The sequence below is a fragment of the Amphiura filiformis genome, chromosome 9 (genome assembly GCF_039555335.1).
Source record: "Amphiura filiformis chromosome 9, Afil_fr2py, whole genome shotgun sequence".
NCBI classification, from domain to species: Eukaryota; Metazoa; Echinodermata; class Ophiuroidea; order Amphilepidida; family Amphiuridae; genus Amphiura; species Amphiura filiformis.
In genome coordinates, this window is record NC_092636.1 from 23,503,327 (window position 1) to 23,519,876 (window position 16,550).

Below are 16,550 nucleotides of genomic sequence, written 5' to 3' on the forward strand. Positions count from 1 at the left end.
ATTTCAAATTGCTCCCATTGAGCTCAAACTTGGTGGGTGTGTGGACCTTGGACTAACACACAAAAGTTTCCACAGTCACCTTTTCCTCAGACCAACGGTTAAGAGGTCATAGGTCAAGAAAGGTCAAAATTTCAAATTGCCCCTCTGGAACTCAAACTTGGTGGGTGGGTGCACCTTGGACTAACAAACAAAATATTCCACGGTGATCTTTTTTTCAGACCTACGTTTAAGAGGTCAAAGGTAAAAAAGGTAAAAATTTCAAATTGCCTATGCAGCTCATACTTGGTGGGTAGGTGGAAATTGGACTAACAAACAAAAGTTCCATTGTGACCTTTTTGTCAGACCTACGGTTGAGAGGTCATAGGTCAAAACACAAAGATTTCAAATTGCTCATGGAGCTCAAACTTGGTCGGTGGGTGTAACTTTGGCCAAGGAAGCCCAGGTTTGTGTTTGTTAGGTCATCCATGGTCAACGATTTTGAGATCTGCAAAAGCCAATAACTATGACAGCCGAGAACCGCGAAATACGGGTAACCGCCTAGTATAATAATAAAGAATAAAGCGAGCAAATATTTGCACTTTTGGGGCTAAAATGGGCAAATTATGAGGTTCGAAGTTAATTTGGTCAGAAAACAAAATACAATGGGGGGGATTGTATGGATCATCCCTCCTGGTAAAATATTGGGGGGAATCATTCCCCCATTCCCCCTCCCCAGATCTAGGCCTATGATATGCATCAAATTAAACATAAGCCTTTATTAACATCTCTGTCAGTATTCATCTGTAATTTTGTGTCAATGGGACAAAAGGAAATCAAATCAGATATCAATTAATAAAAGAATATTTACCACCCTTTCATTTTATCCCTGTATGAAACAGTTTCATAATATCAAAAGTTTCAATAAAAGGTCGCCAATTGAGGCTGTAGAGCTAAAAAAATAAAGCTAGGGAAATATAAATAATATTCCAATAATTCTGGTCTTGCACAATAACTCTTAATTACCTTATTCTTTTAAAAGTGTGTTATGTCAAGGACATCAATATTATTGTTTTAAGTATATATGTTATTTACAGGTTTTAGTATTCTATTTCATTATCTCTATTGCTTAAGTCTCAAAGAATAAACCTTCAAATTCCCTATTCTTTTCCTACTCATTGGAATAAATTGTGTTTATTTATTAATAAAGAAAAAAAGTAAAATAACCATAACATTATATTTATATTCACTGTAAGTATTTCAATTAAAATTCTATAGTAACCAATGTACTTAAAAGTACATTGGTTAATATAGAGTTTAAATCATTTAGAGAAAGAACCTCTGCGTTATTTATTTAGCTATGTACACATGCTAATCAAATATCATCAATGGACCACAATGCTTAGAATCCCTGACATTAATGCGTCTTATTTACACATTAGTCTGCATAAATCCGGCTGTTTATGTACATTCCTTGAACTTTTAAGTACAAGTTCAGTGACGATTTCAGTTTTCCCTATTTATCGGTCGTCCAATATTTGAACAACCTTCCAAACTATTTCTCGATACCTCTTGAAACATTGATCTTGGTTTGTTTGTTGTTTGTTCTCACTGTATTTTGCTTTGATTGACTACGAGTGATATGTGCCATTGTGTTGAGAAACTGGAGCATGGCGCTATGACGGTCATGACCAAAGGTCAACTCTTGACTGTGCACGTTGTGCACATGGTTTTGTTATGTTTTGCTTTGTTTTGAACTTACGCATAGCACGTGGGAAATATTGGCCGACTGTCAGGATAAGAAATGGAGAATGAACCTGAATTTTAACAAAGGGAAAGCACAGCAAAAACCCTTTCAAATTAATGAAAAGTTGACATGATTATTTCTTTTATTTATTTCCTTATTTGTTTACTTGTCCGTCTGCTTGTTTATATTTATTTGCTTATTTATTCAATTAATTTACTTATAATATATCACTTGATATCAACATCAGTCAGGGATTCAAATCTGACAAGAACCTGAGAACCAGTTCTCCTGAATGTTCTTGCTGGATTACAACTACGAGAACCAAAATTGGTTCTCGTAAGCTTCAGGACTCGATCTTAACTTTTTTTGGCACTAGCCAGTCGGACGTGTAACTCTGAAAAGTTACACGCCTGACAGAAATATTAGAAGCCAAAATTTTTGAAAGATGCCACAATAAATGCGAATAAGAAGACAATAGACGATAGTCTAGTAATTTTAATAGGGGCCTACATATAGCATTTAACAATTTAGATGTGAGCCCTGCTTGTGACTTGTTCTTCATTAACATTGGCGTTGATTTCTTTTTGACATGGGGGAGGGGAGGGGAGGTGGGTTAAAACATTTTTTGAAGTATAGTAAATCCAGCACCTTTTGCGACAAATAAATTTATGGTACAAATGCGCACGAAGCGCACAAAAAATGTTTGCCATAGCCTATTGAAGCTAAAATTGTGAAGGGGGCCTTTGGTGCAAAAGTGGAACAAATTTGCACAAAGAGAGCAAAAATTAGCATTTTTAGGCTAAATTGCCTATGAGTGTCAAAATTCCACACGCCAGTCGGGCGTGTATTTTTAGAATGTTACACGCCTGACAGCAAAAGTACACGCCATTGGCGTGCGGACATGTGTAAAAGTCAAGCCCTGGTAAGCTTTCAAGTCTCATCAGATTGCATGTGGTGTTACATTTTACCTTTACTTGCAATGGAAATATTTCATCAATGAAAATAATCCAAAAATATAATTCTGAAATGTTTGGGGGAAAAAGGTAAAGTTTTCTTCATTTTAGCTGTCAATTTGTTTGGTACGATCACGAATGGAAACCCATGGGCTTAGGACTATAGTTTTAAGTTTGAGCATTGTTGTGAAAGGGTGGTAAAACAACATGCATTGTCTGTCAGAAAAACTGCAAGGCCAGGTATACATGAGGAGAAAGTGGTCACAACCTTATGATTTTGCCTTTTTTTTCTCATATTTTGCAGGAATCAAAAGCCTGGTTTTGATGAGAACCAAAAGGTTCTCGCAAAAACCCCTTTGCGAGAACCTAAAGAGGTTCTCGCAATGGATTGCGTATTTGAACCACTGATCAGTGGCAACCCTAAACTCTTTCATCTTAGCAGTAACTAGTATGTCATCCACACCCTTATCAGCAGTAGATAGCATATTTTCAAGTATGACTAATTGACTATGTAATTTTTTCTTCACACCACATAAATTCTTGCTGATTACTTTAATTTGTATGAAAATCCTTGAGAAATTTGCTACCACTGATTAGGAGCGTGTTTCCACAGAGCCAAATACTGTTACGGTAACGGTATGGAACCGTTTATCACTCCTGTGGAAACAGCCTCCAACGCCTTTTTGTAATGCCTTTTCAACGCCAACGGAAACCTTGTTGGAGTAGGTTTTTGCCGTTGACGAAGCAGATAGATTTTCTGTAGAAACAGACCGAAGCGGTAACATTTGCTGTTTATCGAGCAAAATCAGGGCAAAATGGTTGTTAATCAACACGTAAATTTTTGACACCATGTGTCCGTGCAAAGTGTAGTTACATGTAAATCCAATCAGATTCTTATCCCCGCAATCGTCATATGCCTAATAAGATAATATTACCCTAATAATGCAGGCGATAATTATGAGAAAATGTAAGAGATTGAATAAAAAAGATCGCTAAATCAATATCTATAATAGAACTGTGGTCTGTTACTTCTTTCTTCAAAATTGATCATGCATCCTTCCTAAGGGTTGGATTTCAACTTGTAGGCTTAACTTTGTCCTTGTTAAGGGTGTGGTTAACAAACCATTATCCTTACACAATTTGTGTCTTCAAAAATATGGTTGTTAAGGGTGCTTTTCTGAAGTTCATTCACACGTATGCTTACAACTTTTATGAGTGCCCCCCCCCCCTCCTCCGGACATTATTCATAATAAACCTGTTTTTAGGTCAATGCTTACTTACAAGTTTGTTGTTCACATAGCCATCCTTCATAAAGTCCATTTTGATTCTAGCCATGTATTTGCTATCTTCTCTGCTTGGTTGAGGTTCAAAATTCAAACTGAGGCGAGTGACTGGCCAACAATACAGCATTAATGCTTGCTTGCTTGCTAATGCGAAAATTAATTCAAGCTTGATCAGGATTGCTGGAAACTTCCAGCTTTTACTTGAATAACCAAGCTTATCCAAGCTTTAGCTAAGGGAAAAATCCCAGCTAAATTCAAACCTTGAATATTCTGGTTTTAAGCCAGGATAAAAGCTGTAATGAAAATAATCCAAGCTTTTCCAGCTCGGTCTACCTGTAAGAGCTTGGACATCTCAAACTTGGAAGAGCTTGCACTCCAACATTATGAGCATGGAAAGCTTGGACTTGAAGCTTATAGTTTATAACACATTAAGTCCAAGCTTTTAAGAACAGTGCATTATGGGAGTGGAGGTCAGAGGTCACCAACCAGGGTTGCCAAACCCGTGATTTCGGCGCCCAATTGGGCGATTTTCAACTTCCGTCCCGCGACAAAGAAAGTGCTCCCGCGATTTCGCGACATTTGGGCTACTTTGAAAATCTCACCCTTGAAATGTATTAAATGTTAGGCGATTTGTGACAAAGCCGACTTCAAAACTTAATTTTGATCATGATTGCCAATTCTTTCAATGGTCATTCAACAAAAGCACCAAACAACTAATTCAATAAGCAAAAGTTACAAAACACTCTGTGGTCAGTGTGCTTCCTATGACAATGAGACGCACAGGGAGGGAGGGGGCTGGTTAATCGTTCTTCCATGATCGTATCACATGTTGTTGCTAAAGACCACTTGAGCTGGAGGATTATCCTTAGAATATTCCCGTCTAAATACTCACAAGTGGTTTAAAACAACTTTCGACTTTAGTAGCTTCTTAGTGTCAGCGGGGTGCCAAGTTCAGTCTACATCAACATAAGTTTTTTTTGGTTTTTTTGTTGGCGGTTCTTTTGAAATAAAAATGTGTAAACACCTAGGCCTACCGCACATTTAATTCTTTTAAAACGGCATGATGATAAAAAAAAAAAAAAAAAACCAGGCCGTTTTGAATTTGATTAAAAATAGTACATATGCACATGTTGTTATCACTCAGCTGAAGGCAAATATTTGTAGGCCTATGTTTGTTTTCCTGGCATTTTTTAAAATAATTTTTGTTCCTTTGTTTGTAATTTGTTTCAGCATTTCCCAAAAATTAAAAAGATAGTGCAGAACCTCGTCAAAAGTCAACATTTTATTTTCCTTGCAGTTAATTTTTTCTTACATTTTTGAAAATGTTTGTTAGTTTTTCATTATTTCAATTTGCAGTTTAAAATTGTTTTTTCAATAGGCCTATTAGTTTATAATTTATTTCAATATTTCCACAAAAATTCACAAATAAATTTTCCTTACAGTAGGCCTAGGCCTATAACAAAAAATAAGTTTTTGCTAGTTTTTTCAGCATTAAAAAAATAGAAAGAAAGGGGTGTAGAACCCCCCTGAGCCGTCTTTTAATTTTTCTTTTTTTTTATAACTTTTTTCATTTTTTGTTAGTTTTTTATAATTTATTTCAGCTTTTCCCAAAAATTCCAAAATAAAGGGGGGTATAGAACCCCCTCAAATCGACTTAAAATTTTTCTTCAACTTTTTTTAAATTTTATTTTTTTTCCCAGTTTTTTCAGTTTTTGTTGTTTTTTAAGAATTTATTTCAGCATTTTCCAAAAATCTCAAAATAAAACGGGGGTGTAGAACCCCCCCTAAATCGACTTTAAAAATTTGGGCGATTTTTATGGCTATTTGGGCGACATTTCATGGCTAATACCCGCGACTTGGGCTAAAAAGTTTTGGCAACCCTGTCACCAACTGACAAGGTGAGTTTTCTGGAATACTCTCAGAAGCTACCATTTATAATTTCAAAAATTTCACGGTTTTAAGGATATTTTACTGATTTTCAACAGTGTTTAGTTGATGGGTAGTATACCAAGACTATAGCTGGAAGAAAGATCAGCTTGTCATAAGTTTATAAGCCTGTATTTTGTTCATTTTTTTTTTGAGGAAATAATCTGGCTTAGAGGTTGTTGAATTCAGCAGACATGCACTGCATTATACATAGGCCCCTACTGCAGCATTGATTGGGTCATTTATTGACCTGGGTGACCCTGGTAAAAAGTGTTACTGGTCATGTTGATGTTGTTGGGGTTGATCATGTTGATGTCTTCAGTCCGGGGCATGTTTCCAGGGCATGTTTGTACTTGTACTTTGAAGTGGGATAGGTTTCAAATAGGGAGTTCAAACATGGTGAGTTGTCACATCTTCACTGAATTGGAATAATGTTTGGATCATATGGTGTGCATGTTTATGTATGTTTGTACTTTGAAGAATATGATGTATGGATTTTTGTACTTCGAAGGGGGAGAACTGTGTCATTTAGAAAGTTCAAATATGGTGAATTGTTAATTGGTGAGTTCAGATATGGTTTATAATAGAAAGGCTTATTTAGAAAGTTCAAATATGGTGAGTTATTATTCAGAGAGTTCAAATATGGTGAGTTGCCACTTCCAGCATAATTATTTAAAGAGTTTTGTTTGATAAAGTTAGGATGTGGTGTGCTTTGTTGATGCATCAGGTTTGTTTGTATATACTTTGAAGTGGGAGATTGTCATTTAGAAAGTTCAAATATGGTGAGTTCTTATTTGGAGAGTTCAAATATGGTGAGTTATCACCGCCAGCATATTATTGGACAAGTTTATAAAGTTGGAATTTGGTGTGCTCTGTTGTTGTATTGGGGATGTTTGCACCTTCAATTGGGAAAGGGTCATTTCGGACGGTTCAAATATGGTGAGTTGTTATTCAGAGAGTTCAAATATGGCGAGTTACAAGTCACCTTCAGCACAATAAGAAGATTTTTGGTAACTAAAGCTGGGATGTGGTGTGCTAATTCAATGTATTGGGGTTGTTAGTTGGAAGTAGGAGGGTCCTTTGGAGAGTACAAATATGACATTGAACTGGCAGCGTTTATCTTTTTTCTCCATTTTGTTTGATCATTTTTGTTGGATAATCCAAGCTTTATCAAAGCTCAAAATGTCCATTTCAACCACCACCGGCCAGCCTAGAAAATGCAGGGAATTCAAGCTTTATCCAAGCTTTCAAATTTCCTGCAGAAAGCCACGATTTAAATTTTTCTTCCAACTTTATTTATTCTAGCTTATCCCGCCCAAATTACCACCAGCTTTTCCTAGAAAATGCCGGGAATTCCAAGCTTTCAAATTTCCTGCAGAAAGCCAGGATATCAATTGTTTTTCCAGCTTTATTTATTCCAGCTTATCTCGTCCAAATTACCGCCAGAAGCCAGCTTTATTCAAGCTTTCAAATTTCCTGCAGAAAGCCAGGATTTCAATTTTTTTCCAGCTTTATTTATTCTAGCTTATCTCGTCCAAATTACCGCCAGAAGCCAGCTTTATCCAAGCTTTCTAATTTCCTGCAGAAAGGCAGGATTTTTCTTCCAGCTTTATTTATTCTAGCTTATCCCGTCCAAATTACCGCTGGTTTTTTCCAGCTTTTTGCTGGGATTATCCTGGGTTTTTATTCTAGGATATTCTGGAATTATTCTGGCATTTTCTAGCTATTTTTCGCGTGGGATTCGAGAGGTGTCCTCGAACTGTGATGGCTTTCCAGAACTTTCTGTCCTCCATGTTGCTGTCCTGAAGTCTGCTGCCTCCAAGTCCAGTGTCATCTTTTAGAAAGCTACCTTATTGTCACTATATAGTTCAGTTTAGGCCAAATGTCACAAAGAATATTTCCATTTTCGGTCAAATACATGGAATAGGCCATTGGAAGTTCATATACAAGATCACTTCTCATCAGGAAATGTCTAGTATCCGACTCGGGTATCCGATTGTGTTGTATATCAAGTAGTTCACACTACGCCACTTCCTTCATTTCTTGGTAACACATAATAGTGGTCCAAACAAGGCTTGTAAATAAACATCTCAAAAAAAGTAACTAACCCCCCTTAAATAATGGCCATTATTCCAAAAGCAGGCTATTGTATTACAAATCTGTAAAATGCGTTCGACGCAGAATTTAATTCTGCCCCTTTTGATATGATAGCCCAGAAAACAATAAAACACTGGTCAATTTAATGTAGTGAGGTCCAGATTTGAAAGTGGCATTTTTCCTTCCATAATACTGAATACAAATAAATAGAATTTACTACAACTTTCAAATCTTGGGTTACGTTGATTTAAATGCACACTGTGACGTTAATATTTAGACAATTCCTACAAATGAGGTATAAATGATGCATTTTACAGATTTGTAATACAACTGCCTGTTTTTGAATAATGGCCATTATTTAAGGGGGGCGGGGGGTTAGTTACTTTTTTTGAGATGTTTATTAGGCTAGCTACTGGGCAAGATAACTAAGGATATCAGTCTCTTGGAATTGTTTTGACAGAAGCAATATATAATACTGGAAATTCACATAAAAATGTTTGCAAATCTCTATTTCAGTTCATAAATCTCAGAATTTGTAACTGGCTTCAAAATTTACATACTGTATCGAGCTATATGTGTTCCGTTCGGACAAAACCAGGAACAAGTCGCATTTTCGACATTTCATGATTTGAATAAAAATGTAAGCACTAGACAATAAGCTTTAAAATGATACCAAAATTGTATACATAACATCAATACTTTTCAAGATATGGATAATATTGTAAATGGTACCTTGATATTTTTGCTAAGTTGCTATTCTGAGTATTGGGCTAATTAGTTTCCTGCCTTATACAGGAATGAATAGGGATTATCATAGTTCAATTGTTAATTATTGATTAAATTAGTCTCATTTTAATAAGTATTTTCAAGGATTTGAAAGTACACTTACACATAACCCCACAGTCAAATAAGATGAAATTATTTTAAAAATTAAGAATTCCAAAATTTAATTTTTAGTATGGGAATGTCATCTTTTAACCCTATTCTATTACCCCCATCAATTTCGTGCCATATGGCACGAAATGGCTTACTATGCATAAAAAAATATTTACATAAATAAGGTCTTATCTTTTGAACAGTTTTGATCATTTATCACTTCTCTATCAACAAAAAAACCTTTTTTCCTTATATAACTACCATTTACACATCATAAAATGGTTTAAAATGTTGGAAATTTGCATATTTTAACCATTTTTAGGCCAAATTTTGGCCTAAAAATAGCTCAAAAATGTCCAAAAAATTGTAAAATATAGTCCAAAGTAACTCGGATTTCTTTTTATTATATGTAGATTGTAGAAACACGGCAGTGTATTTAAAACTGCATGAAAATGCCATATTGATGTACTCATACACTTCAAAAATGTAAATCAACACATTTTTTTTCATCATATTTGGCTATGAGCTCATTAATTATTCATGAGCTAATTTGCATAAAATTTACATAATTAATTATTAAACTTGTTTTTCTAAAAGCTTAAAGTCCAAGCTTGCCAATGGTATGCCACTTAGGCCCAAAAAAAAATGTTGTGTTGCCCTCCGCGGCCGGGTCAAAATCGCGAAAATCTGGGCCGGGTTTTTTGTTTTTGTTTTTTCAAAAAAAAAATTAAAAAAAAAAAAAAAAAAAAAATTTTAAATCATTTTTTTAAACAAATGATTGTGTTTTTTTTATATCATACATGTACCCCAAGCCTATTCCCGGATCCCTGACGTTCACTAAAAAGATTGTGCCCCAAGCCAGCACTTTAATTGGATAGTAGGACTTACTCATTGAATCCCAACAACATGGATGTTAGGCCCTTCACAATTGATTTTGAGTTTCCTATTTTCTGCCCGCATCAAAATTGAGAATTGCAAAATATTTTAATATTTGATCTTTATCTGTCATTCTTCTGTTAAATGACATTTTTGTTACATTAATTTGCTACTTTCTTACTTTGATCATGAATCCTGAACAAACAAACAAATAACAAACAAACAAACAAATAACACATATTATTATCAATGTATAAAATCAATATTGCAATATGATCTGCAGTGCCAAAATGTACCATGCAGGATGTTGATATTGGGCTGTGACCACTTGTTTCAAAATGAAGAAAATAATAAGTAATAAATAACTAATAATTAAGTTACCTCATGCCTTTTTAAAAATCTGTAATAGTAAACTAAGAATTAATTGTGAAGGGTCTTAATATTTACTTCAATAAAATATTCAACATTGGGTAGAAAATACAGCCAATATTATGCATATGCCTCTTCACTCATGTTACTGTGAAATAGTAGGTATCAAATGGTTGAGTTGGTAAAAAAAAAAAAAATCCGCCAGCTGTACTACCAGATTTTAGGCTTGGGAGGGCAACACAACAATTTTTTTTTTGGCCTTATTGGTTTTTACCCAACCGATAACACTGCAACGCAGTAGTTTATAGCATACCTCCACACCATTCAAATATGCCACTTTTGTGGGGGTAATAGAATAGGGTTAAGGCCTATAACTCAAAAACATGCCTGGCAACAGATAATTATAGCAACCAAGAGGGCAAAGAGTGGCCCTCATCCCATATGATTTGAAAAACAAGAAATATTTTCATTCATGTATCACTTTCCCTGTAAAAAGAATTGCCTGAATATTGAAGACATATCATGTCATTTTAGGGGTTTCCAGTATGTTTTATCAGTAAAAAGCTGAAACCCCATCAGCTTAAAAACCCTCGTTTTCTACCACACACTATAGGGACTCTATGGTCCTGAACCCTAAAAAGAGGGGACTGCTCCTGGAATCTCAATCAATATACCTCTAGCAATCTCCCCCCTGCCCTGTGCCACCCTGAACAATACATATACACTACTTTGCACCAAAATATGTAAATTTTCATCAGTTTTCAGAATTTGAATCAACCATCCTCAACAAAAGCTTTGAGTCAACTATCCTCACAAAATCTCAGAAAATCCATCTATGTCCTCCCATGAACTCATGCATCATAATCTTATCAACTGCTCAGCGCCAGAAGTGGGTAAGTACAATAGCTGCCATGTGTAGATACCATGTGTAGATGAGTACTATATACTGTGTGTAATTTGCCAAATGTTCACAGGGCAGCTATTGCACTTGAACCCACTTCTGGCACTGAGCCGTTGTTATGTAGATGTCTTAAAGTGTAGACAATCAAGAGTCTATCTGCATGAATTTTTCCGGCTATCAAAACAGTATGAAACCTCAACCTTGGCTATCACATAAATGACAAATGAGTATGGAAATACTGTGTCATAAACATCTCAAAAAAAGTAACTAACCCCCCTTAAATAATGACCCTTATTAAAAAACGGGTGATTGTATTACAAATCCATAAAATGCGTTGGAAGCATAATTTATTTCTGCACATTAGTACATTTAAATCAATGTAGCCCAAGATTTGAAAGTTGCAGTCAATTCTATTGATTTTGCATTCAGTGTAATGGAAGGAAATCTGTGCAATGACATCTGAGTGTTTTTGTATTGTACAAATTTGTATGTAAGTGCAACTTTCAAATCTGGACCTCACTACATTAAATTGACCGGTGTTTTATTGTTTTCTGTGCTATCGTATCAAATGAGGTGTCAAAATGCACAGAAATAAATTCTTCTTCCAACGCATTTTACAGATTTGTAATACAATAGCCCCCGAGAAAAGCCCCTTTTTGAATAAATGCCATTATTTAAGGGGGTTAGTTACTTTTTTTAGATCTTTATGTCTACTCATATAACTCAAGATGACTTATCTATTCTTGCATAAAATCACAATGTCATCACTTAATCTGTTGTTTTTGTAAGCTTTTGTATCTATAGCCATGTTCACATTTTGAGTTACACCAGGCGTAAACGTACGCTAACATTGATAAAAATTCCACAAATATATCCCTACTCCTATTGCATATCCACACCTAGCCTACTCCTAGCATTACACCGACCAGTTCCACCAAGTATTCACTTCTGGTCAGCGTAAACATTGGCTGCTACTTCCGGTGTTTCTGTGACTTTTTTCAATGCGAAATGTAATTTCTTAGTTTTTACCAAAAAAGTCAATCTTACAATATGGGTGCAGTGTTCACATTGTAACGTATACCTGGCGGAGATTATACTCCGAGCTTGCTACTCCAGTGACTTTTGTCTGCAGTAAAGAGTGGGCATACGCCTAGCGGAACTTTAATACGCTGACCATCTTTCACACTGCCACTGCTCCTGGCAGCACCTACTGTTACTTCTCTAGCAACTTGCACTGGCCAAGTTCCGCTGGGCGTAAGTCTGTCAATTTGAACACAGCTTGTTTAAGAAAACGAAGGAACAATAAATATTAATCTAGTGACAGATTTACAAAATGTTTTACAAAATATATCCTGACATCTGTGATAAGTGGGTACTTGCAACCCACAAGTTCCCATGAGTACAAATTATGTACATTTTTCAGTGATGGAAAAAATGTGAAATGAGATTCTACTTGCAAAGTTAAAGGGGACAATATTGCGATGCTAACGATATTATTATAATGTATACCATATTTCCTCAAATAGTCGCCCCTTTCAATTAAATGCCCCCATCCCTTTTTTAAACCAAGATATTTCAAAAATGCTGATATTTCCATGCTATCTTGTGTAGTAAGCTTACCAAGGTGCACACATGGTCGCTAATGGCGTCGGTAGTTGGCGAAAATCTGACGGTAATCCCGGAAGGGAACCAGAAGTCATCGTTCCTATTAAAGTTCATAGTTTGTCATTTCAGCGTGAGTTTTAAGCTTTCCTATAATGATTTAAATGGGAATTATCGTTCTAAAAATGACCTCTAATTAAACACACCCCTTTTGGAAAATGCAACTATTCGAGGAAATATGGTCGGCTACAAATAAAAATAGCCCAATTCAAGGCATTCTATGAAGCCGGCTAGGTTTTAATATAAGATTTCGACCTGACCAAGATTTTGCTTTAAAATAAGATACACATTTCAGAAATTTCTATTTTTACAGACAAGGCTTCTGTAGTGTTTAATATAGGAACGTGCAACCGATCACTTTTCAAACATGTTAAAGACACCCCCCACACACCTAACTGTTCCATAATAAGAATATTGCATAGCATTTTTCTATCAGTTGGTTTATCTACTGTGGTTATATCATTTGAGTGGGTCTGGCCAGCCAGTGGAGAGTGAATTAGCCCCAATTGGGCTTGGTTTTTATACTCCTGGTTTAAATCCAGGTATTTATCTTTTAAATTTTAAAATATATAATAAATATTTGGAGCATTTGCCCCATGCTCCCTCCCCCATGGTTCTACCACTGTCTTTATGTGTTTGTGAATGGGGGGGTATATATGTGTGTTTGTAAACCTTACCCCCCCCCCCCCAATCGGCAAAGGCCAAAAAGGTCCCCTTTGCGAGTCAAAAAAAGTTTTTTCAAACTTTTTCGGCTCTTTATACTTTCTTGGTTTAAAAACTCCACAACTTTCAGGAAAGGTCCACTTTCGGGCAAAAAAGGTCCACTTTTTCGAAACCTGCCCCCCCCCCCCACTCCAAAAATAAATCCTGGCTACGCCCTGGCAAATGCAGACTTTACATTCCAACCGTGCTGACGTTTGTGCCACTGGGGACTGGGATGCTGGTTCGCCACCCTGATTTTTAAGATTTGAATGCCCATTTTCATTCCATTTGCCACTCCCCCAAAAAAGTTGACCCCCTTGGGTCCATTTTACCCAACTTAACGAAGCTTTGTAAATTTCAATATCAATCATAACTTATAACGCATCATAAAATCCATTTCACTGAAATGACTTACAATCGGTACCCTTCGTAAATATTAGGTTTTTCCTACAGCGACCCTTCGTAAAGTTATGTCTGATATTCGTAACTTGCGAATGGTTACTTGAGATAGGAAGGGTTACAAGTTTGTTGAAATGGACTCCAGGTTATGCCACTGACTTTGACAAAATTCTTACATAAATGTATAAAGTTAAGTTGTCAAACACACAAGCCAGTTCCAACAAAATCTGTAACTTGAGTTGTTTAGCAAAATCGTCATGGTAACAACAACACTCTACATGACAGAGTGAAGTTCAGGTCAAGGGTATAAGACATTGAAACTGTACTTTTGATCATTATCAACTCTAAAGTTCAACCAACCAGAACTTGTTTACAAAATATAATTTGCCAAAACCAACAAAAATATCAAGGACACCAAAATATTGACAGTTGGCTGTATCCAGGAGCTCAGCTGGTTACTCCTTGCTGCAACTTAAAGGGAATATCCAGGGGGGGGGCAAGTAAGTTTTGGCAGACATTTCGTCAATTCATCAGGCTACACATACAATTTCACAGCCCATTACCCACTGGTTGAGTGTCAAGGAGGTAGGTGCAGTGGCGGCACCAGAATTCAGTTTTTCTGGGGGGGCATGGGGGAAGTGAATTTCAGGGGGGGGGGCAAAATCATCAAATTTTGCGCAAAATTGCTACAAAAAGCGGAAATTTACGTCATTTTGGTGTTTTTGTCTGAAAAGTGCCCCCGGTAGCGCCGTCACTGGGTAGGTAGTAGGTACAGCCCTTACTTCCATATTCTGACACATACATGCATGCACAAAATAATTTGGTAAAATCAGGGAAAACTTGACAAAGATGCGAGTGTCATCGCATTAAACACTTACCTGTGGAGACTGTTGGGGATATAACACATGATGATGATTCAGGTTCTAAAATATATATCCAGCAGGCTGTATGAGGAAGAGAAGAAATAGCAACCTATTAGCTAACAGGTAGTATGGGATTCTGTATCGGAGCTTTGCAAATGAAAACATCAAACCCATGAACCTATACATAAACCAGGAAAGAATTATTTCTTGTTTTGTTAAGGTGGTACTACACCCCTTGATAAATTTGTGACTATTTTTGCATTTTTCTCAAAAAATAATAACACACTGGTAACAATAGTTATGTAAACATCTCAAAAAAGTAACTATTAAACCCCCCTTAAATAATGACCCTTATTCAAAAACGGGAGGCTGTATTACAAATCTGTAAAATGCGTTGGAAGCAGTATTTATTTCTGCACATTTTGACACCTCATTTGCAGCAATTGACTAAAGATTTGAGAGTTGATTGTATTGATTTTGTATTCAGTGTAATGGAAGGAAATCTGTGTAATGATATCTGAGTGTTTTTGTATTGTAAAAATTTGTATGTAAGTGCAACTTTCAAATCTGGACCTCACTACATTAAATTGAACATTTGGTGTTTTATTGTTTTCTGGGCTATCGTATCAAATGAGGTGTCAAAATGCGTAGAAATAAATTCTGCTTCCAACGCATTTTACAGATTTGTAATATAATAGCCCCTTTTTGAATAATGGCCATTATTTAAGGGGGTTAGTTACTTTTTTTGAGATGTTTATATTATATATAGGGACAAGGAATCCAGTTACTACACTGGAAATTCAGTGACTCAAGAAAAGCGGTATGTTATTTATGATATTAAGAAAAGAGGTACCGCTAGAATGTACCTCATTTCTTAACATATATAATGAACCACTTGTTTTGAATCACTGAAATTTCAGTGAAGTAATTGGATTCCTTGCCCCTATAATATACATAACTTTTGTTATCAGTGTGTAGTTATTTTTTGAAAAAAATGCAAAATTAGTCACAAAATTTATCAGGGGGTGTATAGTACCACCTTAAATATATACATTTTGTGTATTGCATGGGCCTGGCATAGGAAAGGAGTTGAATCTGAAACTGCCCCTACACTAAGGCAATGTTTGCCAACTCATACAATGTAGTGGAATATCAGTATAAACTTCATATATTTATAGACCACTTGACATGTGACGTCATTGCCCGGCAGTATGCGCGTGAATTTTGGCAATTTCCATCGTTCTTTGCCCTGCAATGTGCATACGCATCGTAGTTTGCTCAGGGCACGTGTATTTTAAATCGCCCACCATATATCATATAGCGGTGCAGTTCGTTCATGCATATCAATAGGCCAGTCCCTCGCCATTGTTGATAAAGTGTCAAGTGGTCTATACTGGGAAAAAGACCGGTTCAGAATTTGTGCTATCCAGTAGAAACCCCAAATTAAGAAATTTTCCACTTTTTGCAGCAATTATGCACAATATTTGTTGATTTTGCTCCACCTGGAACTTTGCCCCCCCCCCAAAAAAAACAATTCCTGGCATTGCCACTGGGAAAAGACCAAGTTGTTTTTGACTTGTTTGGTGCTCCTATCTTGTGGCACTGTTACTGTCAAATTCAACACCTTCCCTCCATCAGGGTCTGTCAATTTTTTTAAAGTGAAAGACATTTGATTTTTTTTCCCATATATCTGTAAAAATCGTCATTCAAAAAAAAATAAATTGTGATCCTGATTTTGTCAGGATTTAGGGTCAGTCACTGAAGGCAACACAACATTTTTTTTGCCTTATTAGGCCCTTGAAACCCAATTTCGTGTTTCAGCTCATAATGAGACAACTTTTTCATTATTCATTATTTTGGCGATTTCCATTTCCATAAGGTACCCAAATTTTTATTTTTTGTCATCACTAAATTTTTATT

At 36.0% G+C, this 16,550-nt stretch overlaps 1 protein-coding gene across 1 annotated transcript in view; it reads right to left on the bottom strand.

Moving 5' to 3' along the window:
* The window catches only part of LOC140160766 (SPRY domain-containing SOCS box protein 1-like), a 71,520-nt gene that overhangs the window by 39,796 nt on the left and 15,174 nt on the right, over window positions 1-16,550 (bottom strand). Inside the window, 1 exon segment of the mRNA XM_072184065.1 lies at window positions 14,646-14,711. The gene's annotated coding sequence lies outside the window, so the exon portion shown is untranslated.